Genomic DNA, 13,808 nt, shown 5'->3' with positions numbered 1-13,808 from the left:
TTATTGGTAGACTTTGAATAAATTATGCTTTTTAGAACCAATTAATTTTTGGTTGATTTAACAATTTGATATCTTTCATAATATTCCCCACCCCACCCCAAAATGGAAGAAAACCTTGCCCTTGGTGTTTCAGGATAAGTAAGAAAGAAGTGTTGCACGGCTAAATTCAAAAGACTTTGAACGCCCTGGGGAATAGAAAGGCAGTAGTGTGGAGTATGGTATGGCAGTCCTGAAGAATACACTTTGTCAGATCTGTGAATGAGTTGGTAAACTAATTCCTTCCAAATATTCTGGATTACAATTCTCACATTTCCCACTTAGTGAGAATTTACCACTAGCTTACAGAATCGTCTCCTAGCTTTTCTTCTCTCAAGGCCTCATCCCTTGTTTCTGGAGTGGCAAACTAAGGAACTTTCTGCTTTTGTCATTATGACAATATTGTATTGCAAACTCTGCCCCTTTTAGAAAGGGCTGTGCAATGTCACAATACAGGTAGAAAAGGGGAGGGATTTGTATTGCAATACCACAGTGATGCTGTCAATCTTATTTCCCGGTTTCCCTTCCCTGGGGGCTACTGCTACCGTAGAAAATTCTTCTCTCTAATGTGCTTAACATTAATTAACATTAATTAATTAATTAACATTAAAATTTTACAGCTTAAAATTAAGATAGTTTTCTTTATGTTTTGTAACATAAAAATCCATCCTATATGGCTATCCAAATATAACAGAACTAAAGCTATAGAGGGAAGGTGTTAATATTTGCAGTTCAGCAGCATCTTGAATACTATACAACAATTTCTGTGATACATAATTAGAACCCAAATCTCCAGGGCCCTGTAAGATTTCCTGCAGCTCTTCGAACCACCTCCTCCATCAATTAACTGAAAAAACAAAATAAAACTATAGGAAGAAAAATCCAGTCCGGTTCCAATCCAGGAGAAATAAAATGGAGCTGACGCTGCAAGGAAAGGTTTATTTGGTGTCCAGAAACTTCAGTGACAACAGCAATGTTTCTGAGGTGGCTGACCCCTTGGCTGGGTGAATGGATAGATTTTTATAGGGTTCTGGGATTTGGTGATTGAGATGCTCTAGGGCAAGCCTGTCAAACTGGAGGCCTGCGAGCCGGATATATCATGCACAGGCCACACCCACCTGGCTCCACAAAATATCACAATATGTCACAATCCAGCCCGTGACATCATCCAGTTTGATACCCGTGCTCTAGGGGGTTGTGCAATGTAGTGAACCTTCTGTCTTTTGCTATTCTAATGGTGGTGGGTTAATCCTATTATTACTTAAAGCAGGGGTCTCCAACCTTGGCAACTTTAAGACTTGGGGACTTCAACTCAGCAAAGCTGGCTGAGGAACTCTGGGAGTTGAAGTCCCCAAGCCTTAAAGTTGCCAAGGTTGGAGACCCCGTCCTAAAGTTCATGTCCTGTCTTTAGAATTTGGGTGGGGGGGATGTACATTCTTAATCCCATCAACTATAGGGGCTGAAGGTTGTTTTGTTTAAGAACAGATTGTCTCAGACTTTCCTAAAAGGTACAAAATAGCCATCTCTTAATAGCTTGAGGCTATTAAGAAAGACTGGGGCTGCTTTCTGCCTTTGTTAGGATTTTTTTTCTCCACTTCTCCTTTGGCGAAATATAATATTCTGCCCAGGGGTGAAATCCAGCAGGTTCTGGAGAACTGGAAGCAGAAATTTTGAGCAGTTTGGAGAACCAGCAAATACCACCTCTGGCTGGCCCCAGAATGGGGTGGGAATGGAGATTTTGCAATATCCTTCCCCCAGGAGTGGGGAGGGAATGGGGATTTTGCAGTATCCTTGAGATCGAACTCCAGGCTGTGGGCAGAAATTGTCTGTAATATTGCATTCTAACCACTGTGCCACCAGGGCTGCATGAAATTAACTAGTTGGGTAATACAACATCTGCAAGCAAACAACCAAGCCAATTCAGCACTAAAGGATTCTCCAGCTCAACTCTGAGCTACATACTGGAATTATGAAATTCTTTGCTCTGAAGCAATGTGGCCTAAGGGAGTATGATTTAACATATGAAATCTTCCTGAACATTATTTATTTGTCTCATAATTTAATTAGAAATATCTGTCCAATACTAAGGTTCCCACCATCAGTGAAAAAGTACAATGCTGATAAAAAGAGCATTTTTTATGTGTTTTTAATGAATAAATTTGGAGGAGTCTCTGCTTAGCTGGAATATACACTGAGCAACACATAGCGCTGTCTTAGTATTGGAGAGATGTGTGATATCTTGGTTTTGCAATAGTACATGATGCTGTCTTATATTTTAAAAAATAACTAGACAAGCCTGTGACCTGTTGGGTCATCCTTTCAGAGAAATATTGTGCAATTCGATGTGACCAGAATGAACATTAAATTGTAGGCTGACCATATTTTTTTTTACTCAGTGCTGGACAATCCTCAGATCATCTAAGAAGAGTGCATATCATAATTAGAAAAAATAATTTTGGTGGAGAATAAAATTCAACAAGTCAGTGTTTACTTGCCTAAAGAGAAAAACAGAATGAGGGTCCTTGGTGCTCCTTGAGCTTAGTTGTTTTCTTACAGACATTTCATTACCCAAACTAAGTAACATCATCAGTGCTAGTGTTAATTAGTTAGTTAGCACTAGCATTGATGGTGTCACCTAGTTTGGGTAATGAAATACCTGCAAGAAAACAACTAAACTCAGAAAGTACCAAGAATCCTTCATTTCAGCCCTGAGCTACAAATATTCTCCTTTATTGAAAACATGATGACTACACGCAGGCAAAAAAAACAGTGGGAGTAGGAGCCACTTCCAGCTTCCTGCCAGCTTCCCCATTTTTGCTGGTAGGAAGCTAACAGGGAATTTTGGAAACAACACTCACAACTGCAGGACTGCACAATGGCCACAACTTTGTGAATAAAATTGGTCTCAATTTGGCAGAGGTAATGGTCCCAGATTTTTTATGCATTCTTTAAATTAGCAGATTTTACCTTGATTTGAAGGTGTTGTCAGTTTTCATCTCATAACAGGACTGTTTTGGTTCCATCAAGGGGAACCTGGTATTTTTGGGATGTGCTTAGGGCAGGGGTCTCCAACCTTGGCAACTTTAAGCCAACCTTAAACCAACCAGCAAAGCAAAGGGAATTCTGGGAGTTGAAGTCCTCCAGGCTTAAAGTTGCCAAGGTTGAAGACCCCTGGCTTAGGGTATTAATTAGTCAGCCTTCCAAACAGGAAAATGAAGAAGAACAAAATGAAATTAATGTATTCCAAGAACTTCTAAGTTTAACTGAAATCTGAGCTGAGAAAACTGGGGCAATTCTCAAACATGTCATCAACCATGATACACAATTGATATACTCTTTGTAGTTTTGTGGTCACAAGCAGTGAAGCCTGTACCTATGTGATGACCTGTTCTATACCAAATCACAAGAGATGTATTTCTTGGACCAAGAGGTGTCCTGCTGGTAGCAAACTTTTTTGACAGGAATAGTAATTAGAACCTCTACTCTTCTTCATTCCCTATTGAGTTTACAGCTGTTCAACTAGTGACACCTGGTGGACACTTCACATAATTTTTGTGAGGAGTTGTTTAGACTTTTATTATTTTGAAAAGTCCATGACACTGAGAAAAGATAATTAGAACAAAATGAATAGACTCAATCACAATGAATTAACTTAGCCAAACAGGTGATATTGTGGCAGTGCTGGCCAAGTGTCTGGAGAGTGTAAAGGTTTGGATGGGGAAGAACGGGATTCAATTCAACACTGGCAAGATGGAGTGATTCTGAGTTTTTGGCTCCCCCGGGCCCAGTAGATATTCCATCTTTGACTCTGGATGGGATGGCACTTCCCTGGACTGAGTTGGTGCACAGTTTGGGAGTCCACTTTGACTCATGGTCCTGCTTGAGGAGCAGGTGGCAGCCACTGTTAGGTGGATCAAAGAAATATTAAAGAAATGGACTAGACTAGACTAGACTAGACTAGAATAGAATAGACTAGAATAGAATAGAATAGAATAGAATAGAATTTATTGGCCAATTGTGATTGGACACACAAGGAATTTGTCTTGGTACATATGCTCTCAGTGTACATAAAAGAAAAAATACCCTCATCAAGGTACAACATTTACAACACAAATGATGGTCTTTTTTTTGTGTATGTGTGTGTGTTGAATGGGGTTGAATCATTAAAGATTTTAAAGGAGGGACAAAATGAAATATGAATGCCAAAAATTAAAATAATGTCAAAAAAATAGTGGCAGATAACAGTATAGTTATTTATTTATTTATTTATTTAATCAAATTTTTATACCGCCCTATCTCCCGAAGGACTCAGGGCGGTTTACAGCCTGATAAAAACACAAGAATAAATACAAGATAAAAACAATATTTAAAAAACTTATTGAATTAGGCCAGATTTAAAATTATAATTAAAATAGTAAAAAACCCCATTTAAAAGCTAAATTCAAAAATGAAAACTCTAGGCCAGTCCTGCGCAGATAAATAGATGTGTCTTAAGCTCGTGGCAAAAGGTTCAAAGGTCAGGAAGTTGGCGGAGTCCTGGAGGAAGTTCATTCCAGAGGGTGGGAGCCCCCACAGAGAAGGCCCTTCCCCTGGGTGTCGCCAGTCGGCACTGCCTGGCGGATGGCACCCTAAGGAGTCCCTCTCTGTGAGAGCGTACGGGTCGGTGGGAGGCAATCGGTGGCAGTAGACGGTCCCATAAGTAACCCGGCCCTATGCCATGGAGCGCTTTAAAGATAGTAACCAAAACCTTGAAGCGCACCCGAAAGGCCACAGGTAGCCAGTGCAGCCTGCGCAGGAGTGGTGTCACATGGGAGCCACGAGGGGCTCCCTCTATCACCTGCGCAGCTGCATTCTGAACTAACTGGAGCCTCCGGATGCTCTTCAAGGGGAGCCCCATGTAGAGAGCATTGCAGTAATCCAAGCGAGATGTCACGAGCGCATGAGTGACTGTGCATAGGGCATCCTGGTCTAGGAAGGGGCGCAACTGGTGGACCAGGCGAACCTGGTAAAAAGCTCTCCTGGAGACGGCCGTCAAATGGTCTTCAAAAGACAGCCGTCCATCCAGGAGAACGCCCAAGTTGTGCACCCTTTCCATTGGGGCCAATAACTCGCCCCCAACAGTCAGCCGCGGCTGCAGCTGACTGTACCAGGGTGCCGGCATCCACAGCCACTCCGTCTTGGAGGGATTGAGCTTGAGCCTGTTTCTCCCCATCCAGACCCATACGGCTTCCAGACATCGGGACAGCACTTCGTTGGGGTGGCCCGGGGTGGAAAAGTACAGCTGAGTGTCATCAGCCTACAGTTGGTACCTCACCCCAAAACCACTGATGATCTCACCCAGCGGCTTCATATAGATGTTGAACAAGAGAGGTGAGAGAAGTGAGGTGCCTCGGTCGATCTCTGCCCCCCTGCCAACACCGTCTGCGACCAGTCAGAGAGATAGGAGGAGAACCACCGATAAACGGTGCCTCCCACTCCCAATCCCTCCAACCGGTGCAGCAGGATACCATGGTTGATGGTATCAAAAGCTGCTGAGAGGTCTAATAGGACCAAGGCAGAGGAATAACCCCTATCCCTGGCCCTCCAGAGATCATCAACCAATGCGACCAAAGCTGTCTCCGTGCTGTATCCAGGCCGAAAGCCGGACTGGAACGGGTCTAGAGAGACAGTTTCATCCAGGTACCGAGGTAATTGACATGCCACCACACTCTCTACAACCTTCGCCACAAAGCAAAGGTTGGAGACCGGACGATAATTTCCTAAAACAGCCGGGTCCAGGGAAGGCTTCTTGAGGAGGGGTCTCACAACCACCTCTTTCAAGGCGGCAGGGACAACCCCTTCCAGCAAAGAAGCATTTATAATCCCCCGGAGCCAGCCTCGTGTCACCTCCTGTGTGGCCAGCACCAACCAGGAGGGGCACGGGTCCAACAAACATGTGGTGGCATTCAATCTCCCCAGCAACCTGTCCATGTCCTCAGGATCCACAGGATCAAATCCATCCCAAACAGTCTCAACAAGACGAGTCTCCGACCTCTCACCTGGATCCACCCAATTATCTTGCATTGAATTATCTGCAGTGAGTTAGCCACGTCGAATTGTCCTCATGTCAAGTTGATTGGGGCAAGTCGGCCATGGTGAGTCAGCTGCGGCAAGTTTCCTAGACCTGTTCATTTAATTACTGTGAAGAATGTGACTTTAGCCTTAGGTGTCAAATTGAAAGGGCTTTCCTATAATTCTCTTGGCTTAATATAAGCATAACTTGATGTTCCCCATCATCATTTTTATCATGTTTAAGTATTATGTTGCATATTACATCAGAGGTGGGTTTCAGCAAGTTCTGACCAGTTCCAGAGAACTGGTAGTGGAAATTTGGAATAGTTCGGAGAACTGGTAGTAAAAATTCTGACTGTCCCTGTCCCCATCTATTCTCTGCCTCCCAATTTCCAGCTTATCCAGAGGAAATGGGGATTTTTGCAGAAACCTTCCCCTGGAGTGGGGTGGGAATGGAGATTTTACAGCATCCTCCCCTGCCACGCCCACCAAGCCATGCCACACCCACCAAGCCACACCCACAGAAGCAGTTGTGAAAATTTTTGAAACCCACCACTGTATTACATGCTTGTGAATATACTCAGAGTAGTGAATGTTGCCAAGATTTGTGTGCATGCTCATTTATTTTTTGCTTAAAGCCGTATTCCACATTCTATTTAAAAGCTTAAAGTTTCTAAAAGAAAGCTACACAAAAGAAAAGCAAGGGTTTTGCTCTATCATCTCAGAGGACAGGATCAAAAGGGGCCCAATTCCAGATATATATTATATAAACTTTAAATAGTATTCAGAACTATGGAACTAATTACTCAGAAAGATTGGTGAGTTCCTATTCCAACACCTGTAATAGATAGCTAGACATCTGTCTGCGACTGCTTTGTTCTGCTTTGGGACTGCTTTGGATTCCTGTACTTGACAATGAGTTGGACTCAACCAGTGGTAGGTTGCTCCCAGTTCTGTCTGGTAGTAAAAACGGCAGGAGGCTCTGCCCACCCACCCTGATGTCATATTTGGTGATCTGTGCATGTCCAGAAGCTTGTGTGTGCTTCTGTTGCGAACCGGTAGTAAAGGTAAGTAGAACCCACCCCTGGACTCAACCCTTTTCAATTAACCGAAACATGGAGTTTCCTTCAGGGAAAATAATTGCTCTGCCTGGGTCAGGCCCATATACAGTATTGTGTTCAGTTTCAGGCATCACAATTAAAAAAATGGTCAGTGACAAACTGAAGCCAATTCAGAGGAGAGCTACCAAGGTGAGTTCTAGAAACTAAGTCCTATGGTTATTAAAGATCTAGGTATGTTCAGCCTATAGAAGATCCACCTGAAGGTGGATATGATGATTCTGGGCCTGGCCTTGAAGAAGTAGGTTGAGGCTAGACATTAGAAGGGATTTCCTAACTGTAAAATATATCAGTGAGTGGAATAGGTTGCTACACAAGTGGTGAGTCCTCTTTTGCTGGAGATCTTCATTTATAGGCTGAATATGGTGATACAATGAAACCTGTCAGAGAAATCTAGGGATACTACATTATGCAAGGGGTGAATGAGATAACTTCTAAGTTTCAATTTTACAATATTGTTTCACAATTCTATTAAATTTATGTTCCTTTGTTTTATTATTGTCAAGGTTTTTTAAATTTTATTTTTCTTTTAAAAGTCATTTTACTGGGGTTTTGATCATTTCTGAGACGTTAAAATATTTCCAATTTAAAATTTCAAAAAACTTCCATCAGTGTATAATAATGTCACTTATGTTCCTGCAATTTACGCTTATTGAACATTGAGAAAAAACATTCATTAAAATCTCAAAGAAGCCTCGATAAATATAAACATATTTTTACCTTGCATTTATGATGTTATCAACTCTAAAGCTACTTTCAGAACTATTCTAAAATGTGACCAAAAAAAAACTTACAAAGAGCGGGACAGGGGTTATCTAGCTGGGTTCCATTTCTGAGCTCTCCATCTCCTTCCAATATCTAGGGATATCTAGGGATTAGCACAAAATCTTGATGAGTAATAGAAAATATATTCAGGTTAATGTCTTTAAAAATCACCCTCCAGACTTTTACACTCAATATGGAAATTAAAGATGAAGAAGGTAATGCCAACAAAGATGGGGAATAGGGATTGCATGCTTGACCCACACACTATTTATTTCCACCTGTATTAAAGTAACAACTTAATAAGGCTAAGTATTTAGCCTGTCTGCAAAACTGATAATTGGTTGTTAACCCAGATTCCATACCAACTGCCTTCTTTTGTTTCCTGCGTTAATTCATCTGAAATGTTAATCTGTTGGTGCTACTGAAAGCAGACATTCCAATCACAAATTTTCCAGAATATAATGTGTAAATCTATCAGTTTCTGAAACAGTGAAATTGTGGCCAGGAAGAAATTCATATGCTTGATGATGTTAGATGGTAACCTGCTGCCATTTTCCATATTTGATACTCAGTAAGACTTCAAAGACTTTATTTTATAGTTTCTCATGATTTTTCACACTTTATTCCGAAATCATGAATTCTAATATTTTTATACTGCTATAAAGTCTGGTACAATAGTTGAGGCATTGGGCTAGAAACTGGAGTGACCTTGGGCCAATAATTTTCTTTCTGCCCTAGGAAGAAGACAATGGCAAATCACTTCTGAAAACATTCCCAAGATAACTGCAGTGAGTTGTCCTGACAGTTGCCAGTAATCAACTTTGTCTTAAAGGCACCAATCATCCCCAAGCCTGTATATTCGTTCTAAGGGGCTATTCATTGTCCTAATCAAGTAAAAATGATATACATGTAGACAACAGTGGTTTGTTCCTCACTGAAATAGCTGCAAATATCCTCTCATTCATGGCAGAATACGTATCTCCATTAGAAACCCTCAGTTATTGCACATATCAGATAGCCTGGTACTAATTTATTATAATGCATCAAACTATACGTTCCACAATTCATCACCAAAATCAAAAGGAAAAGCAAATTTCCCATATCAATAAAAAAGCTGCAATCCCAAAAAAAATCCCTCTGGAAAAAAAACAAAAAGGGTTATGTAGCAAACTTCAAAAACCGCTACAAAAACATTTGCAACAAAATAAAAACAGAATGTAACACTTACCACACTAAACAAGAAGAAGACCTTCTACGCACCAATTCCAGTCGTGCTTTTTATAATTTTGTTAATAATAAACTTAAAGAAACAAGATCCATTCCACCACTAAAAGAACCTAACGGCAAAGAATGTACTGACGAAACAGTTAAAGCAAACCTTTTTAACACATTTTTCGGCTCAGTCTTTGTAAACAGTGATGGCTCACATCCAACATTCCTCAATCGTATCAAAAATGTTAACAACGACTTAACTCAAATAGACTCAACAGATGATAACAACGACCTATCACATATAGACTTCACAGAAGATAATGTTGAAAAAGCCCTTCGCAACCTGAAACCATCATTATCTATTGGACCAGATGGACTATGTGCATACTTTTTAAAAAAACTTTCAATTAATATAGCTGAACCCCTAAGCATAATCTTCAATATAGCCTTCAAAACTAGTTCCCTTCCAAAACTCTGGTCTCTAGCCACAGTCATCCCTATCTTCAAAAAAGGAGATCCAAGCCTTGTTGAAAATTACAGACCTATCTCTCTATGTTGTGTCTCTTGCAAAGTAATGGAATCCATCATAAACCAATCCATTACACTCCATCTCGAAACAAACAACCTTCTCTCTAATAAACAATTTGGTTTCAGAAAAAAATTGTCTTGTAACCTACAACTCCTCCACTGCAAAAACATATGGACTACCAATCTTGATCAAGGAAAAACAATAGATAGACATTCTACATAGACTTCTGCAAAGCTTTTGATTCAGTAGTACATGATAAACTACTCCTCAAACTAAAATCCTACGGCATTTCGGGAGCTCTTCACAATTGGATAAATGCCTTCCTGTCAAATAGACAACAAGTGGTCAAAATTGGCAATGCTATATCAAATCCTGTTCCTGTCAAAAGTGGTGTTCCCCAAGGTAGTGTTCTTGGACCAAGACTCTTCATACTATACATAAATGATCTCTGTGACCTCATCTCAAGTTATTGTGTTCTCTTTGCTGATGATGTCAAACTATTTAATACCACTAATAATACTTCTACCCTTCAAGAAGATCTCGACTTAATTTCCGATTGGTCCAAAACTTGGCAACTCCAAATCTCAACCAGCAAATGCTCAGTCTTACATATTGGAAAAAAGAACCCTAACATCAAGTACAAACTTAATGGACATTACCTAACTGACGACCCCCACCCTGTCAAAGAACTTGGAGTTCTCATATCAAATGACCTTAATGCCAAAGCCCACTGCAACTACATAGCAAAAAAGGCCCTAAGAGTTGTAAACCTAATTCTACGCAGCTTCTTTTCTAAAAACTCTACACTACTAACCGGAGCATACAAAACATTTGCCAGACCTATTCTTGAATACAGCTCATCCGTCTGGAATCCATACCTCATCTCTGACATAAATACAATAGAACGAGTCCAGAAATATTTCACTAGAAGAGTTCTTCACTCCTCCGAAAACAACAAAATACCTTATACCAACAGACTTGAAATCCTGGGATTAGAAAATTTACAACTCCATCGACTCCGACATGACCTGTGTTTAACACACAAAATCATCTATAGCAATATCCTTCCTATAAAAGACTACTTCAGCTTCAATCGCAATATTACAAGAGCAAAAAATAGATTCAAGCTAAATGTCAACTGCTTTAAACTTGATTGTAGAAAATATGACTTCTGTAACAGAGTTGTTAATGCTTGGAACTCACTACCTGACTCCATAGTCTCTACTCAAAATCCCAAAATCTTCAACCAAAAACTGTCTACTATTGACCTTACCCCATTCCTAAGAGGACTATAAGGGGCGTGCATAAGAGCACAATAGTGCCTACCGTTCCTGTCCTATTGTTCCCTTCATTATATCAAATTAATATTATTGATGCATATTTTTACTTATATATTTTCTTCAATACATGTTGTTTTATCTATGACAATTGTTTGTGTATACTGTTGTGACAAAATAAAATAAAATAAAATAAAAAAAAATAATGTAAGACTGGAACCCATGTTTCTAAGACCATCTGCATTCTTGTTCCAAAAGAAGGGAGGAAGAAGAAATCCTCATTCACTATGTTCATTGGTATCTGCAGGAGCTACATCTTTCAGTGCTCTTCATGTCACCTGTCCTGTCACTACCAGCAGTGATTGTTGAACCAGAGTGAATGTCATAACAACTAGAGGGAAGAAAAGTATTTGTATTTCTAGTTTACTATTGCTGACCTTGCAGATTTCTGATTCATCTTACAAACACAGGCTGTTAGAAGCTACTGCTGCCTCTCTTTATTTATCTTGTCTTGTGAGAAGCATGATTTCTTTAGTGGGACTATTAAACTAGCCAAGGACCATTGATTTTGTCTGATTGTTAAGGGCAGTTTTGTCAACATTTAAAAGTGTTTTTTACATTTTATGTGGCATCCATTTATCTTAGTGTTAACCTGTCTAGAGCCATTCTGAATTTGACGGAAAGAGTTGTTATGAATCTGAAAAGGAATACTGATGTAGGTATTTGGTTTGAATTGCTCCATCGCAACGTAGGAATGTCACGTTTTATGACACATGAATTTGATAAGTCATTGCACTTTATGATTAAGTCCTAAGTCAGGCAGCACTTATGACCAGAGGATTTTACTTTTGACCTTTTGAGATTTGAGCCACTTTTGGACTTACTTTCCACCTTTTAAATCATGAAGGGATCTAATTGTGAACCCTCTGGAAGATAGAATATATAGTTCAACCTGCTGTCACCATCTCCTTTGCGCTTTAAATTTGTTTTTTGGCTCCATGTAGAAATGAATCCACCAATGTCATATCTGTGACATGCTGCGAACTCTATAGACCGTTAATTCCATGCAGCTTTGAAGAAGTCATTTTTTGCTAGTGGTATGCCATTGTGTTCACTACTGTGCTGTTGACTGGAGTGGGAGGGAATCTATTGTCAGATTTCTGGATTAGAGCTTTACCTCACAAGTTGTAGATTTATTTTGTAGCACATTTAAAAGTTCTTTTTTCTCTAGCTTTTCACAATCATGTTTTATACATGCATTTATCACTTGTGTGTGACGTTTCCATCGGCCACACAGACTATTGTTGCTGCAGTTTAAAGCATTTTAAGATAGTTATGCCTTTCTATCCCACTTCAAAATCAGCTTTCTTTTCACAGTCTGAAATAATTCAAATTAAGCAAAATTGCACTGGCTCAATAGCACTTGGCTGAAATGCTAGGGATCCAAGAGTAGGTTTTTAACTCTTGCCACTGATTTTCTTCTCAATTCTTGTTCAAAATCATCAGGGGGTTACAGTTTCTCTTTATAAATGGGATTAAAATATATTTTCCCTTGGAATTTCATGAATGCTGCCTTTTTTGTACAAATTCATTCTTTATGAGGATATCAAGCCAATTGTTAGGTACAACAGGAAAAAAAAACTGCTAAAATTGAGTTATTGAGAGGATAGGAGACCACTGGGAATTTTATGCATGTATCCAAGGAGTGGATTACTTCTGGAATGTTCTCCCTGTTTTTTACCAAAAGTGGTTGTGTCCACAAATAAGCATAAACCTTAGTGAATTAGTTAAACAAGCCATTATGGTTTCATTCTCTCAAATTGTTACACCTAATAGAATTCACATAAACCAAGCATAAATCAGATTATGTTTAGGTTAATATATGATACTGTGCAAGTAAAAGTGTCCTTAAGTAGGTCTGCATTTTCATTTATGCTTCTGGACTTTCTATAGACAATGGCTCCATTAGAAGTACCACAATGTCAGTCAAGAAGCATTTTCATTTAATTTACTTAAAAGTTTTTTCCTTGCCTAACCGAATTTGGTTTGGAATAATCCCATTGTCCTCATTTAATACACATACCCTCCAGTCTACATTTTCCCAACTGTGCTAACAATTAAATTATTGGCTTACAATATAAAGGGCAAGGGCTAAATCTTTGTCCTCCACCATGCCGCACTATATGAGGTGGCAGGAAGGTTTGTATAACAGAAAAAGATAAATTTGGTGGATAGCAAATTAAATTTAATTGGCTCTGTCTATAGCATAAGAGCAAAAATGTACACCAAAGAAAAGGAAAGGTGAGATGCATTTGCTGAAATCTTGAAGGCAGCCCTCAGAAATTGCTGAATTATTACATAAATGCCATTTTTAAATGGAAAAGGGGAAATTATGAAATGGGTAACTGGAGAAGAGGGCAGGATATAAATCTGTCAACTTCACTGAATGTGAATTAAAATTAAAAGCTTATGACATCAAATTTAATTCATTGTGGTTCCTTTCCACTCTTAAAAGCATACAACTTAAAATGTGGATGTAGTCCTCAGCTTAAAAACAATGGTGCACCTTTAACTCATAGTCCCTTTTTGGTTCTCCTTACCGTGTCTCTGCTCACTTCATTATCCAATGTGGATCAGTTATTTCCCCAAGGAAATGCCTGCTGGACTTTTGAAAGACTTTGAAGACCAGGATATTCCTTCAGGCATGTGATCTGTGATTTGTCTTAAGATGACTTTGTGTTGACTGGGTCAGTTTGTCCTCATCAGCCATTTTATAGTATTATTACATTGTTCTCTCTACAACTTTTGCTGTTTTGTTGC

This window comes from Ahaetulla prasina, chromosome 1 (assembly GCF_028640845.1).
Source record: "Ahaetulla prasina isolate Xishuangbanna chromosome 1, ASM2864084v1, whole genome shotgun sequence".
NCBI lineage: Eukaryota > Metazoa > Chordata > Lepidosauria > Squamata > Colubridae > Ahaetulla > Ahaetulla prasina.
Note: the sequence above shows the minus strand (reverse complement) of the source record.